Source organism: Stenella coeruleoalba, assembly GCF_951394435.1.
Source record: "Stenella coeruleoalba genome assembly, contig: scaffold_49, whole genome shotgun sequence".
Classification (NCBI taxonomy): domain Eukaryota; kingdom Metazoa; phylum Chordata; class Mammalia; order Artiodactyla; family Delphinidae; genus Stenella; species Stenella coeruleoalba.
Genome location: NW_027646118.1, coordinates 5,198 through 19,905, shown reverse-complemented (window position 1 = coordinate 19,905; position 14,708 = coordinate 5,198). Strand labels below are relative to the sequence as shown.

General features: G+C 43.7%; 1 long non-coding RNA gene across 22 annotated transcripts in view; it reads right to left on the bottom strand.

The window, feature by feature from the left end:
* The window catches only part of LOC307181315, a 2,020,778-nt gene extending 2,008,338 nt beyond the window's left edge, over positions 1–12,440 (bottom strand). For all 22 annotated transcript variants that reach the window (XR_013826416.1, XR_013826417.1, XR_013826418.1 and 19 more), the window contains exons 1-2: positions 12,354–12,440; positions 6,041–6,118 (exon numbers count right to left, since the gene is read on the bottom strand). This is a non-coding gene — a long non-coding RNA (uncharacterized lncRNA). The remainder of the gene's footprint in view (positions 1–6,040; positions 6,119–12,353) is intronic.
* Positions 12,441–14,708: the final 2,268 nt, after the last annotated feature.

Here is a 14,708-nt window from a genome sequence, read left to right as displayed (position 1 = left end):
TTCCTTAAGCCAAATATGGAATAGACAAGAGCTACTCCTTGCTCAACGAAATGGACTCAAAACCCCATATTAAACGCCTAAGAATGTACCTGACTAGTAAGTATCTTAAAACCTATGGATTGCTATGTCTCCAAAAGAGAATCAAGCGTGTGTACAGGGGCATAAACGCAGCAGTGATAGGATTGGAGAGGTTCGGTGAGCAAATGAAGACCCTTTGAAGTCATATTGCATGGTACCCATTACACGGGTCTCAACTCTCCAGGTTTAAGGTATTCTTCCTTCAGCTAAAACATGCATGTGGAACCCAGAGTATGATCAACCATGTGAACGGGAGACGTGTTCAAATATGTCTCAGTATTCCTCCCCTGGTACTCGTGTGCAACATTCCAGACGCTTTACTAACACTCTCCCGACTTGGAGAGTCAGTCCCTTTAACCTCCTGTTTGGCCCAGTTTGCAATTTCTGCGGAAGATGAACAGGAATAGCGAGAACCAATGAGAGGCTAGCTGGAGGTGTCTGGACGGGCAAATTCAACTCTCATTTCCCACCAGGAAGAGGAATTAACCAAAGGCTCAGCATGCCGGGCCGGAACCAGATTAGGGCCTGAAGCCATCCTGCGGTGTTGCGGCCAGCTCAAAAGAAAGCGAGTTGAAGAAAGGAGCTCAGGGGCACTGTAATTCACAAACCTGCAGAGTTATAAATGACAGCTATCGTCCAAAAATAGACTGAAGTAAGGCTGCCAAGAGGACTTGAAAGCGGGGCAGAATTGCAGGAAACCGATTTCAGGAGGTAGACTGGAATTGCATTGAAAGCATAGGAAAAGAGGCAGAACGTCCACAATGATGCACTTGGCCAAAAAGGGCGTATGCATTTTTTCCTGAATATATTCAGGAAAAAACGCATACGCCCTTTTTGGCCAACCAAGCAAGCTTGCAAAGGAAATCTGCACTACAATGAAGTCTCACTTCCCCCCGGTCAAAAGGGCCATCTGAAAAAAGTGTAAAATCCAGAAAGGCAGGACAGGCCATGGAGAACTGGGAGCCTTGTTATGCTGATGGGCGGGATGTAAATTGCCAAGAACCACTTGGGAGAAGTGTATGGTGTTTCCTGAAACAACTAACAAACAAAGCAACAGAGCCTAGGGCACTTCCACTTATGGTCCTATAGCTTAGGGAAATTAAAATGAAAAAGACACAGCCACCCCAAAGTTTGGAACGGCTCTGTTTACAAGAACCTCGTTTACAGTACAAGTTCAACATCGCAGAAAGTGAAAAATGGATAAAGAAGTTGTGGTATTTACTTACAAAGCAATATCACTCAGCAATGAAATCTGTGTCATCAGGCCCTTAGCAGCACAATGAGTGGATTCAGGTATGATGATTCTAACTGAAATAAGTCACACAGAAAAAGAAACATCATAAGATATCACTAATACATGGAATGTAAACTTGGATACACAGGAACTGCATTCCAAAACAGAACAGGGTCTCAAATTTAGAAAACCAACTTATGCTTGCTTAAGGGGAAAGGTGAGTTGGGGTGCTGCATAAAACCAGAGATTGAAATGAGCACAGATAAAGTTCCTTAAGCCAAATATGGAATAGACAAGAGCTACTCCTTGCTCAACGAAACGGACTCAACACCGCATATTAAACGCCTAAGAATGTACCTGACTAGTAAGTATCTTACGACCTATGGATTGCTATGTCTCTGAAAGAGAATCAAGCATGTGTACAGGGACATAAACGCAGCAGTGATAGGATTGGAGAGGTTCGGTGAGCAAATGAAGACCCTTTGAAGTCATATTGCATGGTACCCATTACACGGGTCTTAACTCTCCAGGTTTAAGGTATTCTTCCTTCAGCTAAAAGATGCATGTGGAACCCAAGTATGATCAACCATGTGAACGGGAGACGTGTTCAAATATGTCTCAGTTTTCCTGCCCTGGTACTCGGGTGCAACATTCCGGACGCTTTACTAACACTCTCCCCACTTGGAGAGTCAGCGCCTTTAACCTCTTGTTTGGCCCAGTTTGCTATTTCTTGGAAGATGAACAGGAATAGCGAGAAGCAATGAGAGACTCGCTGGAGGTGTCTGGACGGGCAAATTTAACTCTCATTTCCCACCAGGAAGAGGAAATAACCAAAGGCTCAGCGTGCCGTGCCGGAAACAGATTAGGGCCTGAAGCCATCCTGCGGTGTTGCGGCCAGGTCACAAGAAAGCGAGTTGAAGAAAGGAGCTCAGGGGCACTGTAATTCACAAACCTGCAGAGTTATAAATGACAGCTATCGTCCAAAAATAGACTGAAGTAAGGCTGCCAAGAGGACTTGAAAGCGGGGCAGAATTGCAGGAAACCGATTTCAGGAGGTAGACTGGAATTGCATTGAAAGCATAGGAAAAGAGGCAGAACGTCCACAATGATGCACTTGGCCAAAAAGGGCGTATGCGTTTTTTCCTGAATATATTCAGGAAGAAACGCATACGCCCTTTTTGGCCAACCAAGCAAACTTGCAAAGGAAATCTGCACTACAATGAAGTCTCACTTCCCTCCGGTCAAAAGGGCCATCTGAAAAAAGTGTAAAATCCAGAAAGGCAGGACAGGCCATGGAGAACTGGGAGCCTTGTTATGCTGATGGGCGGGATGTAAATTGCCAACAGACATTCAGGAGAAGGGTATGGTGTTTTTGAAACATCTAAAAAACAAAGCAACAGAGCCTAGGGCACTTCCACTTATGGTCCTATAGCTTAGGGAAATTAAAATCAAAAAGACACAGCCACCCCAAAGTTTGGAACGGCTCTGTTTACAAGAACCTCGTTTACAGTACAAGTTCAACATCGCAGAAAGTGAAAAATGGATAAAGAAGTTGTGGTATTTACTTACAAAGCAATATCACTCAGCAATGAAATCTGTGTCATCAGGCCCTTAGCAGCACAATGAGTGGATTCAGGTATGATGATTCTAACTGAAATAAGTCACACAGAAGAAGAAACATCATAAGATATCAGTAATACACGGAATATAAACTTGGCTACACAGGAACTGAATTACAGAACAGAACAGGGTCTCAAATTTAGAAAACCAACTTATGCTTGCTTAAGGGGAAAGGTGAGTTGGGGTGCTGCATAAAACCAGAGATTGAAATGAGCACAGATAAAGTTCCTTAAGCCAAATATGGAATAGACAAGAGCTACTCCTTGCTCAACGAAATGGACTCAACACCGCATATTAAACGCCTAAGAATGTACCTGACTAATAAGTATCTTAAAACCTATGGATTGCTATGTCTCCAAAAGAGAATCAAGCGTGTGTACAGGGGCATAAACGCAGCAGTGATAGGATTGGAGAGGTTCGGTGAGCAAATGAATACCCTTTGAAGTCATATTGCATGGTACCCATTCCACGGGTTTCAAATACCCAGGTTTAAGGTATTCTTCCTTCAGCTAAAACATGCATGTGGAACCTAGAGTATGATCAACCATGTGATCGGGAGACGTGTTCAAATATGTCTCAGTTTTCGTACCCTGGTACTTGGGTGCAACATTCCAGACGCTTTACTAACACTCTCCCGACTTGGAGAGTCAGTCCCTTTAACCTCCTGTTTGGCCCAGTTTGCAATTTCTGCGGAAGATGAACAGGAATAGCGAGAACCAATGAGAGGCTAGCTGGAGGTGTCTGGACGGGCAAATTTAACTCTCATTTCCCACCAGGAAGAGGAAATAACCAAAGGCTCAGCGTGCCCTGCCGGAACCAGATTAGGGCCTGAAGCCATCCTGCGGTGTTGCGGCCAGCTCAAAAGAAAGCGAGTTGAAGAAAGGAGCTCAGGGGCACTGTAATTCACAAACCTGCAGAGTTATAAATGACAGCTATCATCCAAAAATAGACTGAAGTAAGGCTGCCAAGAGGACTTGAAGCGGGGCAGAATTGCAGGAAACCGATTTCAGGAGGTAGACTGGAATTGCATTGAAAGCATAGGAAAAGAGGCAGAACGTCCACAATGATGCACTTGGCCAAAAAGGGCGTATGCGTTTTTTCCTGAATATATTCAGGAAAAAACGCATACGCCCTTTTTGGCCAACCAAGCAAGCTTGCAAAGGAAATCTGCACTACAATGAAGTCTCACTTCCCCCCGGTCAAAAGGGCCATCTGAAAAAAGTGTAAAATCCAGAAAGGCAGGACAGGCCATGGAGAACTGGGAGCCTTGTTATGGTGATGGGCGGGATGTAAATTGCAAACAACCACTCGGGAGAAGTGTATGGTGTTTCCTGAAACATCTAAAAAACAAAGCAACAGAACCTAGAGCACTTTCACTTATGGTCCTATAGCTTAGGGAAATTAAAATCAAAAAGACACAGCCACCCCAAAGTTTGGATTGGCTCTGTTTACAAGAAGCTCGTTTACAGTACAAGTTCAACATCGCAGAAAGTGAAAAATGGATAAAGAAGTTGTGGTATTTACTTACAAAGCAATATCACTCAGCAATGAAATCTGTGTCATCAGGCCCTTAGCAGCACAATGAGTGGATTCAGGTATGATGATTCTAACTGAAATAAGTCACACAGAAAAAGAAACATCATAACATATCAGTAATACACGGAATATAAACTTGGCTACACAGGAACTGAATTACAGAACAGAACAGGGTCTCAAATTTAGAAAACCAACTTATGCTTGCTTAAGGGGAAAGGTGAGTTGGGGTGCTGCATAAAACCAGAGATTGAAATGAGCACAGATAAAGTTCCTTAAGCCAAATATGGAATAGACAAGAGCTACTCCTTGCTCAACGAAATGGACTCAACACCCCATATTAAACGCCTAAGAATGTACCTGACTAGTAAGTATCTTAAAACCTATGGATTGCTATGTCTCCGAAAGAGAATCAAGCATGTGTACAGGGGCATAAACGCAGCAGTGATAGGATTGGAGAGGTTCGGTGAGCATATGAAGACCCTTTGAAGTCATATTGCATGGTACCCATTACACGGGTCTCAACTCTCCAGGTTTAAGGTATTCTTCCTTCAGCTAAAACATGCATGTGGAACCCAGAGTATGATCAACCATGTGAACGGGAGACGTATTCAAATATGTCTCAGTTTTCCTCCCCTGGTACTCGGGTGCAACATTCCAGACGCTTTACTAACACTCTCCCAACTTGGAGAGTCAGTGCCTTTAACCTCCTGTTTGGCCCAGTTTGCAATTTCTGCGGAAGATGAACAGGAATAGCGAGAACCAATGAGAGGCTAGCTGGAGGTGTCTGGACGGGCAAATTTAACTCTCATTTCCCACCAGGAAGAGGAAATAACCAAAGGCTCAGCGTGCCGTGCCGGAACCAGATTAGGGCCTGAAGCCATCCTGCGGTGTTGCGGCCAGCTCAAAAGAAAGCGAGTTGAAGAAAGGAGCTCAGGGGCACTGTAATTCACAAACCTGCAGAGTTATAAATGACAGCTATCGTCCAAAAATAGACTGAAGTAAGGCTGCCAAGAGGACTTGAAAGCGGGGCAGAATTGCAGGAAACCGATTTCAGGAGGTAAACTGGAATTGCATTGAAAGCATAGGAAAAGAGGCAGAACGTCCACAATGATGCACTTGGCCAAAAAGGGCGTATGCGTTTTTTCCTGAATATATTCAGGAAAAAACGCATACGCCCTTTTTGGCCAACCAAGCAAGCTTGCAAAGGAAATCTGCACTACAATGAAGTCTCACTTCCCCCCGGTCAAAAGGGCCATCTGAAAAAAGTGTAAAATCCAGAAAGGCAGGACAGGCCATGGAGAACTGGGAGCCTTGTTATGCTGATGGGCGGGATGTAAATTGCCAAGAACCACTTGGGAGAAGTGTATGGTGTTTCCTGAAACAACTAACAAACAAAGCAACAGAACCTAGGGCACTTCCACTTATGGTCCTATAGCTTAGGGAAATTAAAATCAAAAAGACACAGCCACCCCAAAGTTTGGAACGGCTCTGTTTACAAGAACCTCGTTTACAGTACAAGTTCAACATCGCAGAAAGTGAAAAATGGATAAAGAAGTTGTGGTATTTACTTACAAAGCAATATCACTCAGCAATGAAATCTGTGTCATCAGGCCCGTAGCAGCACAATGAGTGGATTCAGGTATGATGATTCTAAATGAAATAAGTCACACAGAAAAAGAAACATCATAAGATATCACTAATACACGGAATGTAAACTTGGCTACACAGGAACTGCATTCCAAAACAGAACAGGGTCTCAAATTTAGAAAACCAACTTATGCTTGCTTAAGGGGAAAGGTGAGTTGGGGTGCTGCATAAAACCAGAGATTGAAATGAGCACAGATAAAGTTCCTTAAGCCAAATATGGAATAGACAAGAGCTACTCCTTGCTCAACGAAATGGACTCAAAACCCCATATTAAACGCCTAAGAATGTACCTGACTAGTAAGTATCTTAAAACCTATGGATTGCTATGTCTCCAAAAGAGAATCAAGCGTGTGTACAGGGGCATAAACGCAGCAGTGATAGGATTGGAGAGGTTCGGTGAGCAAATGAAGACCCTTTGAAGTCATATTGCATGGTACCCATTCCACGGGTCTCAACTCTCCAGGTTTAAGGTATTCTTCCTTCAGCTAAAACATGCATGTGGAACCCAGAGTATGATCAACCATGTGAATGGGAGACGTGTTCAAATATGTTTCAGTTTTCGTACCCTGGTACTCGTGTGCAACATTCCAGACGCTTTACTAACACTCTCCCGACTTGGAGAGTCAGTCCCTTTAACCTCCTGTTTGGCCCAGTTTGCAATTTCTGCGGAAGATGAACAGGAATAGCGAGAACCAATGAGAGGCTAGCTGGAGGTGTCTGAACGGGCAAATTCAACTCTCATTTCCCACCAGGAAGAGGAATTAACCAAAGGCTCAGCATGCCGGGCCGGAACCAGATTAGGGCCTGAAGCCATCCTGCGGTGTTGCGGGCAGCTCAAAAGAAAGCGAGTTGAAGAAAGGAGCTCAGGGGCACTGTAATTCACAAACCTGCAGAGTTATAAATGACAGCTATCGTCCAAAAATAGACTGAAGTAAGGCTGCCAAGAGGACTTGAAAGCGGGGCAGAATTGCAGGAAACCGATTTCAGGAGGTAGACTGGAATTGCATTGAAAGCATAGGAAAAGAGGCAGAACGTCCACAATGATGCACTTGGCCAAAAAGGGCGTATGCGTTTTTTCCTGAATATATTCAGGAAAAAACGCATACGCCCTTTTTGGCCAACCAAGCAAGCTTGCAAATGAAATCTGCACTACAATGAAGTCTCACTTCCCCTCGGTCAAAAGGGCCATCTGAAAAAAGTGTAAAATCCAGAAAGGCAGGACAGGCCATGGAGAACTGGGAGCCTTGTTATGCTGATGGGCGGGATGTAAATTGCCAAGAACCACTTGGGAGAAGTGTATGGTGTTTCCTGAAACAACTAACAAACAAAGCAACAGAACCTAGGGCACTTCCACTTATGGTCCTATAGCTTAGGGAAATTAAAATCAAAAAGACACAGCCACCCCAAAGTTTGGAACGGCTCTGTTTACAAGAACCTCGTTTACAGTACAAGTTCAACATCGCAGAAAGTGAAAAATGGATAAAGAAGTTGTGGTATTTACTTACAAAGCAATATCACTCAGCAATGAAATCTGTGTCATCAGGCCCTTAGCAGCACAATGAGTGGATTCAGGTATGATGATTCTAACTGAAATAAGTCACACAGAAAAAGAAACATCATAAGATATCACTAATACACGGAATGTAAACTTGGCTACACAGGAACTGCATTCCAAAACAGAACAGGGTCTCAAATTTAGAAAACCAACTTATGCTTGCTTAAGGGGAAAGGTGAGTTGGGGTGCTGCATAAAACCAGAGATTGAAATGAGCACAGATAAAGTTCCTTAAGCCAAATATGGAATAGACAAGAGCTACTCCTTGCTCAACGAAACGGACTCAACACCGCATATTAAACGCCTAAGAATGTACCTGACTAGTAAGTATCTTACGACCTATGGATTGCTATGTCTCTGAAAGAGAATCAAGCATGTGTACAGGGACATAAACGCAGCAGTGATAGGATTGGAGAGGTTCGGTGAGCAAATGAAGACCCTTTGAAGTCATATTGCATGGTACCCATTACACGGGTCTTAACTCTCCAGGTTTAAGGTATTCTTCCTTCAGCTAAAACATGCATGTGGAACCCAAGTATGATCAACCATGTGAACGGGAGACGTGTTCAAATATGTCTCAGTTTTCGTACCCTGGTACTCGGGTGCAACATTCCAGACGCTTTACTAACACTCTCCCCACTTGGAGAGTCAGTCCCTTTAACCTCCTGTTTGGCCCAGTTTGCAATTTCTGTGGAAGATGAACAGGAATAGCGAGAACCAATGAGAGACTAGCTGGAGGTGTCTGGATGGGCAAATTTAACTCTCATTTCCCACCAGGAAGAGGAATTAACCAAAGGCTCAGCGTGCCGTGCCAGAACCAGATTAGGGCCTGAAGACATCCTGCGGTGTTGCGGCCAGGTCACAAGAAAGCGAGTTGAAGAAAGGAGCTCAGGGGCACTGTAATTCACAAACCTGCAGAGTTATAAATGACAGCTATCGTCCAAAAATATACTGAAGTAAGGCTGCCAAGAGGACTTGAAAGCGGGGCAGAATTGCAGGAAACCGATTTCAGGAGGTAGACTGTAATTGCATTGAAAGCATAGGAAAAGAGGCAGAACGTCCACAATGATGCACTTGGCCAAAAAGGGCGTATGCGTTTTTTCCTGAATATATTCAGGAAGAAAGGCATACGCCCTTTTTGGCCAACCAAGCAAACTTGCAAAGGAAATCTGCACTACAATGAAGTCTCACTTCCCTCCGGTCAAAAGGGCCATCTGAAAAAAGTGTAAAATCCAGAAAGGCAGGACAGGCCATGGAGAACTGGGAGCCTTGTTATGCTGATGGGCGGGATGTAAATTGCCAACAGACATTCAGGAGAAGGGTATGGTGTTTTTGAAACATCTAAAAAACAAAGCAACAGAGCCTAGGGCACTTCCACTTATGGTCCTATAGCTTAGGGAAATTAAAATCAAAAAGACACAGCCACCCCAAAGTTTGGAACGGCTCTGTTTACAAGAACCTCGTTTACAGTACAAGTTCAACATCGCAGAAAGTGAAAAATGGATAAAGAAGTTGTGGTATTTACTTACAAAGCAATATCACTCAGCAATGAAATCTGTGTCATCAGGCCCTTAGCAGCACAATGAGTGGATTCAGGTATGATGATTCTAACTGAAATAAGTCACACAGAAGAAGAAACATCATAAGATATCAGTAATACACGGAATGTAAACTTGGCTACACAGGAACTGAATTACAGAACAGAACAGGGTCTCAAATTTAGAAAACCAACTTATGCTTGCTTAAGGGTAAAGGTGAGTTGGGGTGCTGCATAAAACCAGAGATTGAAATGAGCACAGATAAAGTTCCTTAAGCCAAATATGGAATAGACAAGAGCTACTCCTTGCTCAACGAAATGGACTCAACACCGCATATTAAACGCCTAAGAATGTACCTGACTAATAAGTATCTTAAAACCTATGGATTGCTATGTCTCCAAAAGAGAATCAAGCGTGTGTACAGGGGCATAAACGCAGCAGTGATAGGATTGGAGAGGTTCGGTGAGCAAATGAATACCCTTTGAAGTCATATTGCATGGTACCCATTCCACGGGTTTCAAATACCCAGGTTTAAGGTATTCTTCCTTCAGCTAAAACATGCATGTGGAACCTAGAGTATGATCAACCATGTGATCGGGAGACGTGTTCAAATATGTCTCAGTTTTCGTACCCTGGTACTTGGGTGCAACATTCCAGACGCTTTACTAACACTCTCCCGACTTGGAGAGTCAGTCCCTTTAACCTCCTGTTTGGCCCAGTTTGCAATTTCTGCGGAAGATGAACAGGAATAGCGAGAACCAATGAGAGGCTAGCTGGAGGTGTCTGGACGGGCAAATTTAACTCTCATTTCCCACCAGGAAGAGGAAATAACCAAAGGCTCAGCGTGCCCTGCCGGAACCAGATTAGGGCCTGAAGCCATCCTGCGGTGTTGCGGCCAGCTCAAAAGAAAGCGAGTTGAAGAAAGGAGCTCAGGGGCACTGTAATTCACAAACCTGCAGAGTTATAAATGACAGCTATCATCCAAAAATAGACTGAAGTAAGGCTGCCAAGAGGACTTGAAGCGGGGCAGAATTGCAGGAAACCGATTTCAGGAGGTAGACTGGAATTGCATTGAAAGCATAGGAAAAGAGGCAGAACGTCCACAATGATGCACTTGGCCAAAAAGGGCGTATGCGTTTTTTCCTGAATATATTCAGGAAAAAACGCATACGCCCTTTTTGGCCAACCAAGCAAGCTTGCAAAGGAAATCTGCACTACAATGAAGTCTCACTTCCCCCCGGTCAAAAGGGCCATCTGAAAAAAGTGTAAAATCCAGAAAGGCAAGACAGGCCATGGAGAACTGGGAGCCTTGTTATGCTGATGGGCGGGATGTAAATTGCCAACAACCACTCGGGAGAAGTGTATGGTGTTTCCTGAAACATCTAAAAAACAAAGCAACAGAACCTAGGGCACTTTCACTTATGGTCCTATAGCTTAGGGAAATTAAAATCAAAAAGACACAGCCACCCCAAAGTTTGGATTGGCTCTGTTTACAAGAAGCTCGTTTACAGTACAAGTTCAACATTGCAGAAAGTGAAAAATGGATAAAGAAGTTGTGGTATTTACTTACAAAGCAATATCACTCAGCAATGAAATCTGTGTCATCAGGCCCTTAGCAGCACAATGAGTGGATTCAGGTATGATGATTCTAACTGAAATAAGTCACACAGAAAAAGAAACATCATAACATATCAGTAATACACGGAATATAAACTTGGCTACACAGGAACTGAATTACAGAACAGAACAGGGTCTCAAATTTAGAAAACCAACTTATGCTTGCTTAAGGGGAAAGGTGAGTTGGGGTGCTGCATAAAACCAGAGATTGAAATGAGCACAGATAAAGTTCCTTAAGCCAAATATGGAATAGACAAGAGCTACTCCTTGCTCAACGAAATGGACTCAACACCCCATATTAAACGCCTAAGAATGTACCTGACTAGTAAGTATCTTAAAACCTATGGATTGCTATGTCTCCGAAAGAGAATCAAGCATGTGTACAGGGGCATAAACGCAGCAGTGATAGGATTGGAGAGGTTCGGTGAGCATATGAAGACCCTTTGAAGTCATATTGCATGGTACCCATTACACGGGTCTCAACTCTCCAGGTTTAAGGTATTCTTCCTTCAGCTAAAACATGCATGTGGAACCCAGAGTATGATCAACCATGTGAACGGGAGACGTATTCAAATATGTCTCAGTTTTCCTCCCCTGGTACTCGGGTGCAACATTCCAGACGCTTTACTAACACTCTCCCGACTTGGAGAGTCAGTGCCTTTAACCTCCTGTTTGGCCCAGTTTGCAATTTCTGCGGAAGATGAACAGGAATAGCGAGAACCAATGAGAGGCTAGCTGGAGGTGTCTCGACGGGCAAATTTAACTCTCATTTCCCACTAGGAAGAGGAAATAACCAAAGGCTCAGCGTGCCGTGCCGGAAACAGATTAGGGCCTGAAGCCATCCTGCGGTGTTGCGGCCAGCTCAAAAGAAAGCGAGTTGAAGAAAGGAGCTCAGGGGCACTGTAATTCACAAACCTGCAGAGTTATAAATGACAGCTATCGTCCAAAAATAGACTGAAGTAAGGCTGCCAAGAGGACTTGAAAGCGGGGCAGAATTGCAGGAAACCGATTTCAGGAGGTAGACTGGAATTGCATTGAAAGCATAGGAAAAGAGGCAGAACGTCCACAATGATGCACTTGGCCAAAAAGGGCGTATGCGTTTTTTCCTGAATATATTCAGGAAAAAACGCATACGCCCTTTTTGGCCAACCAAGCAAGCTTGCAAAGGAAATCTGCACTACAATGAAGTCTCACTTCCCCCCGGTCAAAAGGGCCATCTGAAAAAAGTGTAAAATCCAGAAAGGCAGGACAGGCCATGGAGAACTGGGAGCCTTGTTATGCTGATGGGCGGGATGTAAATTGCCAAGAACCACTTGGGAGAAGTGTATGGTGTTTCCTGAAACAACTAACAAACAAAGCAACAGAACCTAGGGCACTTCCACTTATGGTCCTATAGCTTAGGGAAATTAAAATCAAAAAGACACAGCCACCCCAAAGTTTGGAACGGCTCTGTTTACAAGAACCTCGTTTACAGTACAAGTTCAACATCGCAGAAAGTGAAAAATGGATAAAGAAGTTGTGGTATTTACTTACAAAGCAATATCACTCAACAATGAAATCTGTGTCATCAGGCCCGTAGCAGCACAATGAGTGGATTCAGGTATGATGATTCTAAATGAAATAAGTCACACAGAAAAAGAAACATCATAAGATATCACTAATACACGGAATGTAAACTTGGCTACACAGGAACTGCATTCCAAAACAGAACAGGGTCTCAAATTTAGAAAACCAACTTATGCTTGCTTAAGGGTAAAGGTGAGTTGGGGTGCTGCATAAAACCAGAGATTGAAATGAGCACAGATAAAGTTCCTTAAGCCAAATATGGAATAGACAAGAGCTACTCCTTGCTCAACGAAACGGACTCAACACCGCATATTAAACGCCTAAGAATGTACCTGACTAGTAAGTATCTTAAAACCTATGGATTGCTATGTCTCCGAAAGAGAATCAAGCATGTGTACAGGGGCATAAACGCAGCAGTGATAGGATTGGAGAGGTTCGGTGAGCAAATGAAGACCCTTTGAAGTCATATTGCATGGTACCCATTCCACGGGTTTCAACTACCCAGGTTTTAGGTATTCTTCCTTCAGCTAAAACATGCATGTGGAACCTAGGGTATGATCAACCATGTGATCGGGAGACGTGTTCAAATATGTCTCAGTTTTCGTACCCTGGTACTCGGGTGCAACATTCCAGACGCTTTACTAACACTCTCCCGACTTGGAGAGTCAGTCCCTTTAACCTCCTGTTTGGCACAGTTTGCAATTTCTGCGGAAGATGAACAGGAATAGCGAGAACCAATGAGAGACTAGCTGGAGGTGTCTGGACGGGCAAATTTAACTCTCATTTCCCACCAGGAAGAGGAATTAACCAAAGGCTCAGCGTGCCGTGCCGGAACCAGATTAGGGCCTGAAGCCATCCTGCGGTGTTGCGGCCAGCTCACAAGAAAGCGAGTTGAAGAAAGGAGCTCAGGGGCACTGTAATTCACAAACCTGCAGAGTTATAAATGACAGCTATCGTCCAAAAATAGACTGAAGTAAGGCTGCCAAGAGGACTTGAAAGCGGGGCAGAATTGCAGGAAACCGATTTCAGGAGGTAGACTGGAATTGCATTGAAAGCATAGGAAAAGAGGCAGAACGTCCACAATGATGCACTTGGCCAAAAAGAGCGTATGCGTTTTTTCCTGAATATATTCAGGAAAAAACGTATACGCCCTTTTTGGCCAACCAAGCAAACTTGCAAAGGAAATCTGCACTACAATGAAGTCTCACTTCTCCCCGATCAAAAGGGCCATCTGAAAAAAGTGTAAAATCCAGAAAGGCAGGACAGGCCATGGAGAACTGGGAGCCTTGTTATGCTGATGGGCGGGATGTAAATTGCCAACAGAGACTCAGAAGAAGTGTATGGTGTTTCCTGAAACATCTAAAAAACAAAGCAACAGAGCCTAGGGCACTTCCACTTATGGTCCTATAGCTTAGGGAAATTAAAATCAAAAAGACACAGCCACCCCAAAGTTTGGGACGCCTCCGTTTACAAGAACCTCGTTTTCCGTACAAGTGCAATATCACAGAAAGTGAAAAATGGATAAAGAACTTGTGGTACTTACGTACAATGCAGTATCACTCAGCAATGAAATCTATGTCATCAGGCCCGTAGCAGCATAATGAGTGGATTCAGGTACGATGATTCTAACTGACATAATTCACACAGAAAAAGAAACATCATAAGATATCACTAATACACGGAATGTAAACTTGTCTACACAGGAACTGCATTCCAAAACAGAACAGGGTCTCAAATTTAGAAAACCAACTTATGCTTGCTTAAGGGTAAAAGTGAGTTGGGGTGCTGCATAAAACCAGAGATTGAAATGAGCACAGATAATGTTCCTTAAGCCAAATATGGAATAGAAAAGAGCTACTCCTTGCTCAATGAAATGGACTCAACACCGCATATTAAACGCCTAAGAATGTACCTGACTAGTAAGTATCTTAAAACCTATGGATTGGTATGTCTCCAAAAAAGAATCAAGCGTGTGTACAGGGGCATAAACGCAGCAGTGATAGGATTGGAGAGGTTCGGTGAGCAAATGAAGACCCTTTGAAGTCATATTGCATGGTACCCATTACACGGGTCTCAACTCTCCAGGTTTAAGGTATTCTTCCTTCAGCTAAAACATGCATGTGGAACCCAGAGTATGATCAACCATGTGAACGGGAGACGTGTTCAAATATGTCTCAGTTTTCGTACCCTGGTACTCGGGTGCGACATTCCAGACGCTTTACTAACACTCTCCCGACTTGGAGAGTCAGTGCCTTTAACCTCCTGTTTGGCCCAGTTTGCAATTTCTGCGGAAGATGAACAGGAATAGCGAGAACCAA